Here is a 17,408-nt window from a genome sequence, read left to right as displayed (position 1 = left end):
CCCTGCACCCCATGGGAGACCAGGAAAAGCACCTGGCTCCTGGCTCCTGCCATCGGATCAGCACGGTGCGCCAGCCGCGGCGGCCATTGGAGGGTGAACCAACGGCAAAGGAAGACCTTTCTCTCTGTCTCTCTCTCTCACTGTCCATTCTGCCTGTCAAAAAATAAAAAATAAATAAATAAATAAATAAAAACCAATGAGAAAAGAACAGACTGTTTGACAAATGGCACTGGATCAGCGGCTTTATCTGTTAGGTATTACAATAGATTAATAAAGCTGGATGTAAGTCCAAGATGCCAATTTACTTTTCTTTTTAAACAAGACTGAAGGGTGTTAAACTAGACCATTTACTGAATATAGTTGGACAGGTTAGGTTGGGAGGCTTAATAAAGATGTACTACTACCCACTTTTGAAATCTCCAATTAAAAGATCACTAAGAAGCTCATAAATAGTATTTGCATTTTAAAAAGTCAATGTAATATGCCACATTAATAGAATTTAGGAAAGGCCACATGATCATCTCAATTGACATTGAAAAAACATCTGACAAAAGCAAACATCAGGGCCTGCATTGTGGCACGTGGTGTAGTGGGTTAGCCACCACCTGCAACTCTGGCCTCCCATGTGGGCACCAGTCCAACTCCCTGCTAATGCACCTGGGAAAGCAGTGCACTATGGCCCAAGTACTTGGGTCCCTGCACCTGCCTGAGAGACCTGGAGGAAGCTCCTGGCTTTGAATCAGCCCAGCTCCAGCCCTTGCAGCCATTTGGCGAGTGAACCAGCAGATGGAAGATCTCTGTCTATCTCTCCCTCCTTTCTCTCTCTATAACTGTGCCTTTCAAATAAATAAATCTTAAAAAAAAAAAAAAGTGGCTCATATACATGGGCCCCTGCACCCACTTTGGAGACCCAGAAGTTCCTGGTTCCTGGCTTCAGTCTGACTCGGTTCCAGCCATTGCGCCCACAGGGGAATGAACCAGCAGATGGAAGATCTGTCTCTCCCTCTCTCTCTGCTACTCTGCCTTTCAAATAAATAAATAAATCTTAAAAAAAAAAAAAGCTAACATCCTATGATGATAAAGACACTCAACAAACTAGGAATAAAAGGGAGTTTCTTCAACATGGTAAAGGGCATTTATGAAAAAACCACAGCTAACATCGTGTTCAGTGGTGAAAGACAAAGTAAAGATTAGGAACAAAACAAGAAAGGCTGCTTTCATCATTTCCAACACTGTACTGGAAGTTCTAGCTAGAACAATTAAACAAGAAAAAGAAATAAAAGGGGTCCACATCGGAAAAGAATAAGTAAAACTATGTTATTCACAAATGACATGGTCTTGTGTGAACAAAATCCTACAGGACCTTATAAGAGACTATTAGAGCTAATAGATGAATTGGGCAAAGTTGCTGGATACAAGATCAATACACAAAAAGCAGCAGTATTTCTATATACTGACAATGAAAAATCCAAAAAGGAAATTAAAAATAATTATTTAAAAATGGATTAATTTTAAAAAGATGTTTTTATTTATTTGATATAGTGACAGAGAGAGGGAAAGAGACAGATCTTCCAACTGGTGGTTCTCTCCAAATGACTACAATGGCCAGGGCTGAGCCATGCTAAAGCCAGCAGCCAGGATCTCCAACCAGGTCTTCTGGGTAGGTAACAGGAACTCAGGTACTTGAGCCATCAACTGCTGCTTCCCAGATGCCTTAGCAGGGAGCTGGATGGGAGTCAGAGTAGCCAGGACTCACTCTGGCACTTGTGGTTGTCCCAAGAGGCAGCCTAACCCAGTGCACCACAATGCCCACCCCAAGAAAACAATTCTTTTTTACAATAGCAACAAAAAGAATAAAATACTTCTGGATAAATTTAACTAAGGAAGCACAAGACTTCTACACTGAAAACTATAAAACTGCTAAAATTTTAAAAGGCTTAAATACTTTTTGTTTATGAATAAACATTAAGATGCCAATACTCAAACTGATCTACCCATTAAATTCAATCCCTATCAAAATCCCACTCTCTCTCTCTCCCTCCCTCCCTTCCTCTCTCTCTCTCTCTCTCTCTCCAGAAATGGAGTTGATTTTAAGATTCAAATAGAACTGAAGGGACCCTGAAGCGTCAAAACAACCTTGAAAAAGAAGCAAAGTTGGAGAACTCACACTTCCCAATTTCAAAACCTACGGAAAAGTTACAGTAATGTAAACAGTGTGGTACATAGATCTATAGTATCGAATTGGAATTCAAAAATAAAGGTACACATCTGTGGTCAACTGATTTTGGACAACAAAGAATCCTGTCATCAAATGATGCTGGGACAAAACCAAAACCCAACAACTTTCACCCGAGGGTCAAAGTCAAGTCTCTGCCAAAGAAAACCAAGTAACTCCTCGAGGTGCCGGCCCGACAAGAAGTCCGGAGCACGGCTCTGAGAGTTGACCTCCCTGCGGGAGACGCTGCAGGGGAGACACGTTCTTCCGCGGGGTGGGCCGGAAAGACCCGGGTGGCGGTGACAGCGGTCCCCGCAGGGTGGGACGCGGCGGCCCGGACGAGGGAGGCCTAACCGGCTGGGCAAGTAAAGGCAGCCGCTCTCTTGTCCAGGCAGCGAGCGCAAGCACCTCAGCTAAACAATTCTTGAAGCAGAGAACGGGAATTTGGAGGGTCTGTGCCTGACCTTGTCACGGGTCAACAAGGGGGCTGCTAAATCGTGTGAGGACGGGGCTTCCTCGCAGCCAGCACAAACGGGGCGGGGGTGGGGAGTCCTGGAACATCGCCGCTGAGCATCTGAGCTGAGGTACAGTTCAGCGTCGTCACAGTCCAGGGACACCTCTCCACGGATTCATTCAGGGGCTGAAGAGGTTCCGAGGCCAATGAGGAGGCCCCACACCGGGCCCCCCGCACTTTCCGCGCCCAGCGAACAGCCAACGAGCGGCGGCCGCCATTGGTGCGCGTAACGCCCGGGCCCTCAGCGACCCGCCCCGGCAAGCCCCGCCCCGGCAAGCCCCGCCCCGGCGCGCGCTCCTCGGGGCCGCGCGGAGCCCGGCAGGCGCGCGCGTCCGGCGGAGCCCGAGGGAGGCGGGCGGGATCCCGGCGGCGCAGCGGCGGAGTCTGAGCGGGTCTGGGGGCGGCGGCGCTGCCCCTCTGAGGGGCTCGGGCCGAGCGGCGGCCGCGGCGCCTGGAGCGAACGGAGGACGAGGCTGCGAGGCCGCGGCCGCAGGTGAGTTTGCTGGGGCCGCGCCGCGTTCGGCGGGGTGAGGGGCCGCGCGGGCGTTTCCCTGGCCGGGCCGAGGCGGTGGTCGTCGCCGGCCGCGGCCCGTCGGGTGTCCGGGTGAGTCCGCGTCCGGAGCGTCTGCCAGCCGGGAAAGGGCGCTGGCGGGCCGAGGTCGGGGCGAGGCCCCGGAGGGCCCAGGTGGGCGGCGGGTCTCGGGCTGCGGACCCTGCGGCTTTCGCGGAGAACTCGGGCGAGCGCAGCCCTGGGCGCTGTCCCCGCGGCGCACGGACACTCGGAGGTGTGGAACAGCGCGAGCGCCTGTGGGAGGCGGCGTGCGGCTCCCGCCGGCGGGGCTGCGTCGGAGGTCTGGCGTTCGCCCCTGGCGCACTTGGCTTCTGCGGAGTGTCCTTGCCCGCCGAGGCTGCCGGTCGTAAAGAGCGGATTACCAGCCGGTCAGTGGCGGTTGACCGTCAGCGTGGCGTCTAGGGTTGCTTCTCTGGTGCGTAACTTGAGAGAACCGAACGTGGACATGACACTGCGGGTCTGTGTGACGTGAGCGCCGAAGGCAGCCGTGTGTTCTCTGGTTTTAGTGGGAAAACCTCTCGCAAAGTTGGTGGTGTTCTTCCCTGGCAATGATAGTTCAGGGGTTATTCAGCATCTCTGTACAGTTATAAAGTTCGTGCCAGGCATTGGTGGCATCCAAAAATGAGTACGAATTGTGAGCAGGATGGAGAAAGGTGTTAAGCACGCTAAGCACCCGAGGCAGAGTGCAGCAGGAGAATATTTCATAGAGTTCATGCGGAATGGAATTAAAAGGTTGTCTGTTTCGGTGCAGAAGAGCATTGAAGTCTATAAAGATCCCTTGTTTTATTTATTTTTTTAAAAATAAGTTAATGAAAAATACATATTGTGAAAAAGCTACCATTAATCTTATCTTTAAATTCCATTTTTTCCCATCAACTTTCTAGAGAATTCCTATATTAACATAAGTTACTACTTATTGAGCATTTACTGTTAGCTGGGTCACTTAATACACACTTAAGCATTTTTTCATTCCAGTTTCTTTTAGTATCTGCTATGTACTGAGTGCCAAGGGTATGCTAGTGACAACGATGGATTCTTTTTAGATTATACAGTGTCATTGGGCAAAATAGATCATCAAAAGCCAATAAACCAAGATAGAAGCTAAAAAGGTAGAATATAAAGTGTTTGTGAGACAACAGGCAGACTTCCTCCAGCTGGGGGGATCAGGTAAGGTTTCCCTGGGGAAGTAATCTTTACCCTATTATGGGTAAACAGAAATTATGTGAAGATGACTCTCCAAGGAGAGGTACAGGCAAAGGGAATACTAGATTGCACAGGGGCTAGGGCACGTGATCACCTCAGAAACTTAAACGTCATAGCGATGGAGCAAAAGGAGACCATGGTAAAGAAGATTAAGGCCAGAGAGATGGTATGGGCCCTTTAAGCTATGTTAGTTAAGGATTTGGAATGCAGCATTTTTTTTTTACAACACTTTTAAAGGGAAGTCTCCAAAACACTGAGATGTAGTGAGAAAACTATATGAACCCCACCGTAAAATCACCTGAAGAATTCAGACCTCATTCTTTTTTTTTTTTTCAAAGATTTATTTATTTATTTGACAGGTAGAATTACAGACAGTGAGAGGGAGAGACAGAGAGAAAGGTCTTCCTTCCGTTGGTTCACCCCCCAAATGGCCACTACAGCCAGAGCTACCCCGATCTGAAGCCAGGAGCCAGGTGCTTCTTCCCAGTCTCTGACACGGGTGCAGGGCCCAAGCACTTGGGCCATCCTCTGCTGCCTTCCCGGGCCACAGCAGAGAGCTGGACTGGAAGAGGAGCAACTGGGACTAGAACCCAGCGCCCATATGGGATGACGGCGCCACAGGCGGAGGATTAACCAAGCCAGCCCCAGACCTCATTCTAAGAGCAATGGAAAGTCACTGGGTTTCTGGTGGCAGGGTCTGGGGAAGGGGCTGCAGGCATCATGGTGGGCCAGGAAGCAGGCCAAAGAGATGGTTGAGAAAGGCTTTCAACCAAAAACAAAAAGAGGAGCAGAAGAAATACAAGGAGCTAAAAGCGAAACCAGTGGGGAAGGGCCCCTTGGCCACAGGTGGAAGTAAGAAATCTGGCGGGGCCAGCACTGTGGCTTAATTGGTAAAGCTGCCGCCTGCAGTGCCAGCATCCCATATGGGTGCCGGTTGGAGTCCCGGCTTTTCCACTTCCGATCCCACTCTCTGCTATGGCCTGGGAAAGAAGTAGAAGATGGCCCAAGTTCTTGGGTCCCTGAACCCACGTGGTAGACCCAGAAGAAGCTCCAGCCATTGTGGCCATCTGGTAAGTGAACCAGCAGATAGAAGACCTCTCTCCCTCTCCCCCCCACCATCTCTGTAACTCTGCCTTTCAAATAAATAAATAAATCTTAAAAAAAAAAAAAAAAGAAAACTGGCAAAAAGTAAGCTGTCCCTTGTGCCTGAGGTGATGATGCCCTTGATTCCATTTCCAGCTAAACATCTGGATTTCTGGCCATAGTTTGCTACCCATAGTTAGAATGAAGTGTTTATAGAGTTGTTATCTTGGAGCCTATTGTACATTTACAAATAAACTTTTGTAAAAAAGAGCTGAAAACCCTACGTGTAGGTCGCTGTCTCTTTAGTTGTTTTCTCGCAACCATTCTTAGCTGTGAATTTAAAGTAAACCCAGCTGAGAATTCTTCCAGAGTCTGCTGCTTGATCTTTGCTCTCCAAATTCTGCATCACCTGGAATTAAACCAACTGCAGGGTGGGGGAGTCACTGAGGGGTCTTAAGCAGGGAATTCCCACAACTGTCTTTAGATTTCAAAAAGAAAATCTGACTGTTGTGTAGGGACAAGAAGTGAGACTACATAGAGAGATAATGGTGGTTTGGTATTAGAGTTGTAGCAGTGAAGACAGGGCAAATTTAAGGGTGCCTAATGTAGCCACCCTCATTTGTTAGTAATTCAGTTGCTGGAAGAATCTTGGAACGTTTTCTAAAGGAGATTGTATTTGAAATGGGCTTTGCGAGGTAAGATAACATTTCAGCATGGAGTTCTGGAATGAGAATGCCGTGGTGTCAACGATGGCTGGCTCACTGACCTTCCCAGTCGCTGCCCAGATTTCACCTTTCCCCTAGGATTTCCTCATTCAGGTTACTGTCACAGTTATTACTTTGGTTCTTGGGAGTGTTTATCTCTCCCATTAACAGTTTTAAAGTATTTGTTCTGATGCCATCATTGGTTACTCTTGGAGAACTAATCACATTCCACAGATCTAAGAAAGAGGAACCCCATATGGTAATATGATTCATTCGCTTCTTCCTTGTGTTGAATACCCAGAATAGCCTTATCCTTAAAGAGAGACTTCAGCTTCTATATAAAGATGGAATACTCAGTTGCATAATATCTTGATACAAATCCATAATCTTAAAAAAAAAGTAGCTTGAGAATGTGTTTACAAAAATAAGTAAAGTTGGTAAATGCAATTTAAAAAATTCAAGCTCCAGTGTACGCATTAAGAAGACTATATTCTAGTCATCTATCTTGACTGGGTTTTCCTTTTGGTGACTGTTTTATAAAGCTCAGTCTGCTCTGTCTCCTGACTGATTCTTATCATTGCATTGTTGGGAATGAGTGGGATAGTGTTTGGGAAGGTGTTTGGTAAACTGTGATACTTACAGTACCCATATAATATGGTGGTCATAGTTAGAAGTAGACTGAAGAAAGGATAGGAATTTTGTTCATCTGTCTGTTCTCATGCCCAGCTTCTGCTTGGTAACCTGAATATTTGTCAGATATTTGTCTGGCTTTTACTCTCTACAGTACAGTATATGACTTAACTTTGATCATGTCATATGACTAATACATTTGTCAAAGCTCACTCAATTGATATAAATTGTATGTGGTTTATTTGCCTATTACTAATTTATGATAGAAAATGCCTAAATGATGACTTTATGTTCTCATGTTGGAATTTTCTCTTCATAAGCCTATGCCCTGTTTTTAAATTAATAACTCACCATATTTTTTTCCTTGTTAGTCAATTAAACTCTAATAATAGAAACTATGTCATATTTTTTTTTTTTTTTTTTTTTTTTTTGACAGGCAGAGTGGACAGTGAGAGAGAGAGACAGAGAGAGAAAGGTCTTCCTTTGCCGTTGGTTCACCCTCCAATGGCCGCCGCTGCAGCCGGCGCACCGCGCTGATCCTGGCAGGAGCCAGGAGCCAGGTGCTTTTCCTGGTCTCCCATGGGGTGCAGGGCCCAAGCACCTGGGCCATCCTCCACTGCACTCCCTGGCCATAGCAGAGAGCTGGCCTGGAAGAGGGGCAACTGGGACAGAATCCGGCGCCCCAACCGGGACTAGAACCCGGTGTGCCGGCGCCGCAAGGTGGAGGATTAGCCTATTGAGCCACGGCGCCGGCTCGAAACTATGTCATATTGACACTTCTGTCATTAGTTCTAAATCAGTGTCTTGCACACAGTGGTGGGAAATTCAGTAAGTGTTTAAATGTTTAAAAAAGTTTAGAGAAATTAAAAGTGAGAACTTCACTGGAGCATGTGTTGTAGCATAGCAGGTTAAGCTGCTGTCTGCTACCCTGCCATCCCATACAGGTGCCAGTTCATATCCCAGCTGCTCCACTTTTTTTTTTTTTTTTGGACAGGCACAGTGGACAGTGAGAGAGAGAGAGACAGAGAGAAAGGTCTTCTTTTTCCGTTGGTTCACCCCCCAATGGCCACTGCGGCCGGCGCACCATGCTAATCCGAAGCCAGGAGCTTCTCCTGGTCTCCCATGCGGGTGCAGGGTCCAAGCACTTGAGCTATCCTCCACTGCACTCCCGGGCCACAACAGAGAGCTGGACTGGAAGAGGAGCAACCAGGACAGAATCCAGCACCCCAACCGGGACCAGCACCACGCCGGGGTGCCAGCGCTGCAGGTGGAGGATTCGCCTAGTGAGCCGCGGCGCCAGCCAGCTGCTCCACTTCTGATCCAGCTACCAGCTAATGTGCCTGGGAAGGCAGCAGAAGATGGCCCACATACTTGGATTCTTGTCACCTGTGTGGGAGACTTGGCTAAAGCTCCTGGCTTCAGCCTGGCCCAACCCCAGCTGTTGTGGTCATTTGAGGAGTGAAGCAGCAGATGGAAGATCTCCCTGTCTCTTCCTCTTTCTTTGTAACTCTGCCTTTCAAATAAGTAAACAAATCTTTTTTTTAGAGTGAAATTTCAAAATTACAACTTTTTAAAATTAAGTTTGGGTGTTGTCATTGTGGCACCGTGAGCTAAGCTGCCTGCTTCACTTAGATCCTCTATCAGTGCCTGTTCGTGTCCCTGCTGCTCTACTTCCAATCCAACTCCCTGCTAATATGTCTGGGAAAATAATGGAGGATGGCCTAAATACTTGGGCCCCTGCTCTCTCTCTCACTGCCTCAAATAAATAAAATCTTTAAAGAAACAACAATAAAATTAAGTCTCAGATATATCTTACCAATCTTTTTTTTAAGATTATTTATTTATTTGAAAGAGTTACACAGAGAGAGAAGAGGCAGAGAGAGTGAGGTTTTCCATCCGATGGTTCACTCCCCAGTTGGCTGCAACAGCCAGAGCTGTGCCGATCCGAAGCCAGGCGCCAGGAGCTTCTTCCAGGTCTCCCACGTGGGTTCAGGGACCCAAGGACTTGGGCCATCTTCTACTGCTTTCCCAGGCCATAGCAGAGAGTTGGATCAGAAGTGGAGCAGCCAGGTCTCAAACCAGCGCCTATATGGGATGCTGGCACTTCAGGCCAGGGCGTTAACCTGCTGCGCCATAGTGCCTGGCCTCCTCTCTTACCAATCTTTTTTAAAAGAATAATTATTTGTTTATTTGAAAGGCAGAGTTATGGAGAAAGATGAACAGAGAGAAAGAGAGATCTTCCATCCGTTGGTTCACTCCCCAAATGGTTGCAATGGCCAAAGCTGGGCCTATCCAAAGTCAGGAGCCAAGAGCTTCTTCCAGGTCTCCCATGCAGGGGCCCAAATACTATTTCTGTTGCTTTCCCAGAAGTATTAGCAGGATGGAGCAGCTGGGACTAGAACCAGCACCCATATGCGGCAGCTTAACCCCAGTATGCCACAGAGCCGGTCCCTCTTCCCAATCTCTTTGACAGAGTTTATGATAGAGAAAAGAGAAAGGAATATAAACATGTGTTCTCAGTTACCTCCTTTAGTCCTCAAAAAAGTGCTGTGAGGAAATAAGTATCACCATGTTACAGGTTAGTCTGCTGGGGCTCAGGAAGCTAAAGCACACATACCAGATTGCCTACCCCAACAGGGACACAGCTAGTATTCCAGTACAAGTTAATTTAAATGCATGGGGCTGGCACTATGGCATAACAGATATCAGAGTGCTGGTTGGAGGACCTTTGCCAGCCATGTGGGAGACTAGGATGGAAGTCCTGGCTCCTGGCCCAGCCCTGGCCGATGTGGCCATTTGGGGAACAAACCAGCAGATGGCAGATGGAATATCTCTCTCCTCATCCCTCGCCCCACTCTCCCGCCCCAACCCCATTTTGGGTAAATTAAATGAATCTTCAAAACAAAAGCAATTTATCAGTAGTTTATCACTATTAAATGATAAAAAATAATTTGCTAAAGAACAATACCTGGTAATGGAAACCTTCGTGGAATCTTTTATAAGGATGGTTATTCTTTGCTTTACATCTGCCGTACACTGTGGAAGAAACAGGAAATGTATAAATCATGGTATCTGTCCTCAAGGGTGTTCGATCTTGTAGAGAGAAATGATAGAAACAAGAATAAATGAAATCAGGGCCGGCACCGTGGCTCAATAGGCTAATCCTCCACCTTGTGGCGCCGGCACACCGGGTTCTAGTCCCGGTCGGGGCGCCGGATTCTGTCCCGGTTGCCCCTCTTCCAGGCCAGCTCTCTGCTATGGCCAGGGAGTGCAGTGGAGGATGGCCCAGGTGCTTGGGCCCTGCACCCCATGGGAGACCAGGAAAAGCACCTGGCTCCTGGCTCCTGCCATCGGATCAGCGCGGTGCGCCGGCTGCAGCGGCGGCCATTGGAGGGTGAACCAACGGCAAAAGGAAGACCTGTCTCTCTCTCTCACTGTCCACTCTGCCTGTAAAAAAAAAAAAAAAAAAAAAAGAATAAATGAAATCAGACAACATGATTTTAATGCCAAAAATCTGAATGCTTAGGAAAATATTAATAAGTGCTTAACACTTCACCTTTATGACAAAATGGATCTTGAGCTCAGGACTCAAGATAGTTAAGATTTGAATGCCTAAAGCAATGGTTAGAGTGGAAAAAAGAAATGAGATAAATATGTCATGTGTATGAGACAGTAAAGATCCTATAAAGTAAGGGAGTGTTTTGAAATTTAATTTACAAATTACAATTGTATATATTTCTGTTCTTTGTTTAGATACAACATTGTGATATGTTATGTATTTTGGATGGAGATAGTCACTGTTGCAATCCTGTAACTCCAAGATGGGCAGTACAAGTAGAATTGCTCTTCCCCAAAGCAAGCCATAGAAACTAAAAATAAACTGTCATTGCCCTTGCCTTGGAACTACTAGCTATAAAGAAATTCTGTCTTAACTATTTTTTCTCTAAGATTTATTTAAAAGGCAGTTACAAAAAGAGTGCACAGAGTGATCTTCTATTCACTGGTCTACTTCCCAAATGTCCACAGTGGCCAGGGCTAGGCTGGCTGAAGCCTGGAACCTGGAACTCCCTCTGAGCCTCCCACATGGGTGGCAGAGGCCCAGACACCTGTGCCATTTTCCGCTGCTTCCTCAAGCGCAGTAGCAGGAAGCTGGATCAGAAGTGGAGCAACTGGGACTCAACCTAGCATTCGTATGGGATACCAGCATCACAGGTGGCAGCTTAACCGGCTGTGCTACAGCATTCATCCCTCTGTCTTACCTTTTCTGGTAGTAGAACATAGACCCCCCATTTCAGAAGTCACCCTGTCCCACACACACCAGGAAGGAATGCTGAAGAATCTAGATAGGCCCTGGTGGGTTTCCCTATCCACTCCTTTTTGGTTTGTGAAAGGCATACTGACAAAGAGAAAGGGATACATAGTAGACAGATCTTCATCCAGTGGTTCACTCCTCAAATGCCTGCAGCAGCAGGGGCTTAGCCAAGCTGAAGTCAGGATCCATTATGGGTCTCCCACATGGATGTAGGGACCCAAGTTATTGAGCCATCACCTGCTGTCTTCAGAGTACACATTCATAGAAAGGTGAATCTGAGGTGGAGGCAGGACTTGAACCCAGGCATTCTGATAAGGTGTCCTAAGTGGTGATTTATGTGCTATGCCCCACTAACCCCCTTCCTCACCCATTCTTTTGAGAATTAGATTCATTCTCTCTCTCTCTCTCTCTCTCTCTCTCTCTCTCTCTCAACGGATTTCAAATATCCATTTCTAAATTCATTGCTATCCTCTTAATCCAGGCCAATACTATCATGTACATGTAAAAAAAAAAAAAAGATTTCTTTGAAAGATGGAGTTAGAGAAATCGATCTTCCATCAAATGATTCACTGTCCAAATGGCCACGATGGAAAGGAGCAGGCCATACTAAAGCCAGGAGCCTGGGACGCCTGCCACATGGTGGCTGGGGTCCAAGGACTTGGGCCATCTGCTACTGCCTTCCTAGGTGCATTAGCAGGAAGCTGGATCAGAAGTGGAGCAGCCTGAACTCAAACTGGTACTCATATGGGAGGCTACCGTTTTGCAGTGATTTATCCTGCTATGCTGAGCCAGCCCCTAGACCCACTCTTATTACTACTAGGTTATACTTTCTTCCTTTAATCTTAGAAAGACTTTTTTTTTTTTTTTTTTTTTTTTTTAAGATTTACTTACTTACGGGCCGGCACCATGGCTCACTTGGCTAATCCTCCACCTGCGGTGCCAGAATCCCATATGGGCCCTGGGTTCCAGTCCCAGTTGCTCCTCTTCCAGTCCAGCTCTCTGCTGTGGCCCGGGAAGGCAGTGGAGGATGGCCCAAGTGCTTGGGCTCCTGCACCCGCGTCGGAGACCAGGAAGAAGCACCTGGCTCCTGGCTTCGGATCAGCGCAGCGCCGGCCGTAGCAGCCATTTGGGGGGTGAACCAATAGAAGGAAGACGTTTCTCTCTGTCTCTCCTTCTCACTGTCTGTAACTCTACCTGTCAAATAAATAAAATAAAATAAATCTTAAAAAAGATTTACTTAATTATTTGGGGCTGGCGCTGTTGCGTAGCGGGTAAAGCTGCCGCCTGGAGTGCCGCCGGCGTCCCATATGGGTGCCGGTTCAAGTTCCAGCTGGCACCTCTTCCAATCGAGCTCTCTGCTATGGCCTGGGAAAGCAGTAGAAGATGGCCCAAGTGTTTGGGCACCTGTACCCACATGGGAGACCCGGAAGAAGCTCCTGGCTCCTGATCAGCACAACACAACTCCAGCTGTTGCAGCCAATTGGGGAGTGAACCATTGGATGGAAGACTGATCTCTCTGCATAACTCTGCCTTTCAAATAAAATAAATCTTTTTTTTTTTTTGACAGAGTGGACAGTGAGAGACAGAGAGAAAGGTCTTCCTTTGCCGTTGGTTCACCCTCCAATGGCCGCTGTGGCCGGCGCGCTGCGGCCGGCGTACCGCGCTGATCTGAAGCCAGGAGCCAGGTGTTTCTCCTGGTCTCCCATGGGGTGCAGGGCCCAAGCACTTGGGCCATCCTCCACTGCACTCCCAGGCCACAGCAGAGAGCTGGCCTGGAAGAGGGGCAACCGGGACAGAATCTGGTGTGCTGGTGCCGCAAAGTGAAGGATTAGCCTAGTGAGTCGCGGTGCCAGCCCAATAAATCTTTTTTTTAAAAAAGATTTACTTACTTATTTGAAAGGCAGAGTTACAGAGAGGGAGAGAAAGAGAGATCTTCCATCCACTAATTCACTCTCCAGATGGCTGCAACAGGCCAGGGCTAGGCCAGGCTGAAACCAGGATCCAGGAGTTGCTTCCAGGCCATGCATACTCTTCGACCATCTTCTGCTGCTTTTAGGCCATAGCAGGGATTGGAAGTGGAGCAGCCAGATCGCAAACTGGTGCCCATATGGGATGCCAGCATTGCAGGTGGTGGCTTTACTTGCTACACAACATGAGCCTTTGTGCACTTTTGTTTTTTAAGATATATTTATTTATTTGAAAGAGTTAGAGAAAGGTAGAGACAGAGAGATCTTCCATCTGCTGGTTCACTGCCCAAATGGCCACAACTGCCAGGCCTGAACCAGGCTAAAGCCAGGAGCCAGAGCTTCATCTGGGTCTCCTATGTAGAGTGGCAGGGGCCCAACTACTTGGGTCATCTTCTCCTGCTTTTCCAGGTACAATAGCAGGTGCTGGATCAGAAGTAGAGCAACCAGGACTGAAACTGGCACCTGTATGGGATGCCAGCATTGCAGGTGGTGGCTTAACCCACTACGCCACAATGCTGGCCCCGGTAAACCTTTTATTTATTTATTTATTTATTTATTTATTTTTTAAATTTTTTGACAGGCAGAGTGGACAGTGAGAGAGAGAGACAGAGAGAAAGGTCTTCCTTTTGCCGTTGGTTCACCCTCCAATGGCCGCCGCAGCCAGCGCACCGCACTGATCCGATGGCAGGAGCCAGGTGCTTTTCCTGGTCTCCCATGGGGTACAGGGCCCAAGCACTTGGGCCATCCTCCACTGCACTCCCTGGCCACAGCAGAGAGCTGGCCTGGAAGAGGGGCAACTGGGACAGAATCCGGCGCCCCGACCGGGACTAGAACCCGGTGTGCCGGCACCGCAAGGTGGAGGATTAGCCTAGTGAGCCACGGCGCCGGCTCTTTTTTTTTTTTTAACCACATGGGCTATCATTGCTCCCCAGGGTACACATAAGCAGGAAACTGCAACAGAACTGGAGTAGCCAGGACTCAGCCAGTCACTCTTGACAGAGGATGCAGGTGTCCTGAGTGACAATTTAAACACTGCTGTCCAAGATCACACAAATTTGTCCAATCACAGTTCCACGTGGTTGTCCATGCTTCAGTTATGCTGGTGCAGTGATGTCTCCATAAAAATCCCAAAAGAATAGAGTGTGGGGAGCCTTTGGAAGTCTGCACATGTTGGAGATTCCTAGAGGGTGCTGTGCTCAGAGGGGGCATGGAATCGCTGTGCCCCTTCTCCCATACTTACCTTGTGCATAACTTCATTCGTGTCTTTGATGTCAGCCTTTGTAATAAACTAGTAAACCTGTTGCCTTGAGCTCTATGAGCCACCAAGCAAATTGAACCCAAGGAGGGGTTGTGTAAACTGATTTATAGTATCTAGTTTAGAAGCACAGATAAAATTGGCATATAAAGTGAATGGAGGGCAGTCATAGGGACTAAGCCCTCAATCTCTGAGATCTGATGCAAAGTATCAGAATTTAATTGAATTTGTCTTTTGCAGAATTAGTTGTTTGCTTGGTGTGTGAAGGAAAACCCATATACTTCTGGTGTCACAAGTGATCTGTGTTGTGAGTCTGTGGTAGGATAAACTGAGAATGAGTTTGTTTTTTCACTATATTATCAGAAACTTATACACAATAAAATGCACATATTTAAAGCATAACATTTAATATAATTTATTTATTTGAAAGGCAGAATGACAGAAGAAGAGGGACAGGAGAGAGAAAAATCAAGAGATCTTCCATCCACTGATTCACTCCCCAAGTGGCCATAACAACTAGGTCTGGGCCAAGGTGCCATCCAGGTCTCTGACATGGGTGGCAGGGGCCAAATACTTGATCCATTTCCTGCTACCTTCCCATGTGTACAACAGGAAGCTGAATCGGAAGCAGAGGAGCCTGGACTCAAACTGGTGCTCTGATTTGGGATGTTGGAGTCAGAAGCAGCAACTAAATCTACTGTGCCACAATGCCAACCTTTAATATTTTTAATTAAGTAATATTCAACTGTATCAGTACTGTTTTATTTGTTAAATAAACATTAGTAAAGCAAATAAGTAAAAATATTGATATTTCTCTCTTTTAAGACTTGTTTATTTGAAAGGCACCGTTAGAGAAAGAGAGGGAGAGACAGAGAAAGAGATCCTCCATTTACTGGCTCACTCTCCAGAAATCTGCAGTTGCTGGGGTGGGCCAGGCTGAAGCCAGGAGCTTCATCTGGGTCTCCCACATCTTCTGCTGCTTTCTCAGGTGCATTATTAGGGAGCTGGATCTGAAGTGGAGCAGTCAGGACTTGAACTGGTTCCCATGTGGAGTGCTGGCTTTGCAGGTGGTGGCTTAACCCACTATGCCACAATGCTGGCCCCAAAATGTTAACATTTCTATATCTGAATGTCTAGATGTTTATATTTCTCTATCCTGTGCATATATTTGAAGCAATTAGACATTCACATTGCTTTTCCTTTGATAGAGAAAGAGATGGAGATCAAAATCAAGACAGGGGTAGGCATGTTGGCACAGTGGATTAAGCTGCTGCTTGCAACACCAGCATCCCATGAGTGCCACTTCAAGCCCCAACTTCTGTGTTCCCGATCTAGCTCACTGCTAATGCGCCTGCAAAAGCAGTGGAAGATGGCCTAGACACTTGGGCCCCTGCCACCAGCTGGGAGACCTGGATGGGAACATTCCAGGCTACTAGCTTTGGCCTGAACTAGCTACAACTGCTGTAGTTTCTTGGGGAGTGAACCAGCAGATATAATCAATCAATCAATTTTTCTTTCCCTTTCTCTGCCTTCCAAATAAATAGATCTTTAAAAAAATTTCTTTAAAAAATTAAATCTATCTACAGATTCATTCCCCAGTTGCCCACAATGGCTAGGGCCAGCTCCAGCCAGGAGTTGAGAACCTAATCCAAGTCTCCCGTGTGGGTGGCAGGATCCCAATTTCTTGAGTGATTCTACTGCTTCTCAGGGTCTACGTTGGAAGGAAACTAGAGTCAGGAGTTGGAACTGGGTATCCAGTGTAAGGTGTGGGCATCTTTTCTTTTTTTTAAGATTTGTTTATTTGAAAGGCAAAGATAAGGAAAGAAGGAGAGAAAACAATGGCTGGGGCTGTGTCAGGCTGAAACTATGAGCCAGGAGCTTCATCTGGATCTCCCACGTGACTGGCAGGGGCCCAAGAGAAGGAGAGAGAACAACAGCTGGAACTGGGTCAGGCTGGAGCCAGGAGCCTCATCCAGGTCTCCTATGTGGGTTGAGGGGCCCAAACACTTGGGTCATCCTCCCCTACTTTCCCAGGCACATTAGCAGGGAGCTGGATTGGAAGGAGAGCAGCTGGGTCTCAAACTTGCGTCTATATGGGATGCTGCCCTGCAGGCAGCTGCTTTACTTTCTTTGCCACAGCACGGCCCTGAGATGTGGGCATCCTAACTGTTGTCTCAACTGTTTGGCCAGACACCTACCCTAGACATTTTTTAAAGGGAAGCAATTAGTGGCCGGCGCTGCGGCTCACTTGGCTGATCTTCCGCCTGCGCCTGCGGCGCTGGCACCCCAGGTTCTAGTCCCAGTCGGGGTGCCGGATCCTGTCCTGGTTGCTCCTCTTCCAGTCCAGCTCTCTGCTGTGGCCCGGGAAGGCAGTGGAGGATGGCCCAAGTGCTTGGGCCCTGCACCCACATGGGAGGCCAGGAGGAAGCACCTGGCTGATGCTCACCGGCCGTGGTGGCCATTTGGGGGGTGAACCAACAGAAAAGGAAGAATTTTCTCTGTCTCTCTCTCTTGCTGTCTAACTCTGCCTGTCAGAAAAAAAAAGGGGGGAAGCAATTAGTTTTAGAAATATGAAGTTGAAGTAAGAAATCTTAGGAAAAAACATTACTGGGCATGGACTTCTGGATTTCATGATTTTTTAATGTTTTTTAATTTTTTTTAAAAAGTAATGTTTATACATAATTTTTAAAGACAAAATAGTGTTAGAAGGCTTAAAACTGAAAAATTATCCCACTCCTTTTCTTTTTTTAAAGATTTATTTATTTATTTGAAAGAGTTACACAGAGAGGAGAGGCAGAGAGAGAGGTCTTCCATCCGATGGTTCACTCCCCAACTGGCCGCAACGGCCGGAGCTGCGCCGATCCAAAGCCAGGAGCTAAGAGCTTCTTCCGGGTCTCCCACATGGGTGCAGAGGCCCAAGGACTTGGGCCATCTTCTACTGCTTTCCCAGGCCA

At 47.4% G+C, this 17,408-nt stretch overlaps 1 protein-coding gene across 1 annotated transcript in view; it reads left to right on the top strand.

Moving 5' to 3' along the window:
* The first annotated feature begins 3,087 nt into the window (after positions 1 to 3,087).
* UBXN2A (UBX domain protein 2A) overlaps positions 3,088 to 17,408 on the top strand; it is a 55,196-nt gene continuing 40,875 nt past the window's right edge. The window contains exon 1 of the mRNA XM_008254795.4: positions 3,088 to 3,222. The gene's annotated coding sequence lies outside the window, so the exon portion shown is untranslated. The remainder of the gene's footprint in view (positions 3,223 to 17,408) is intronic.

The sequence above is a fragment of the Oryctolagus cuniculus genome, chromosome 2 (assembly GCF_964237555.1).
Source record: "Oryctolagus cuniculus chromosome 2, mOryCun1.1, whole genome shotgun sequence".
Lineage (NCBI taxonomy): Eukaryota > Metazoa > Chordata > Mammalia > Lagomorpha > Leporidae > Oryctolagus > Oryctolagus cuniculus.
This window is presented reverse-complemented; position numbering and strand designations above follow the sequence as displayed.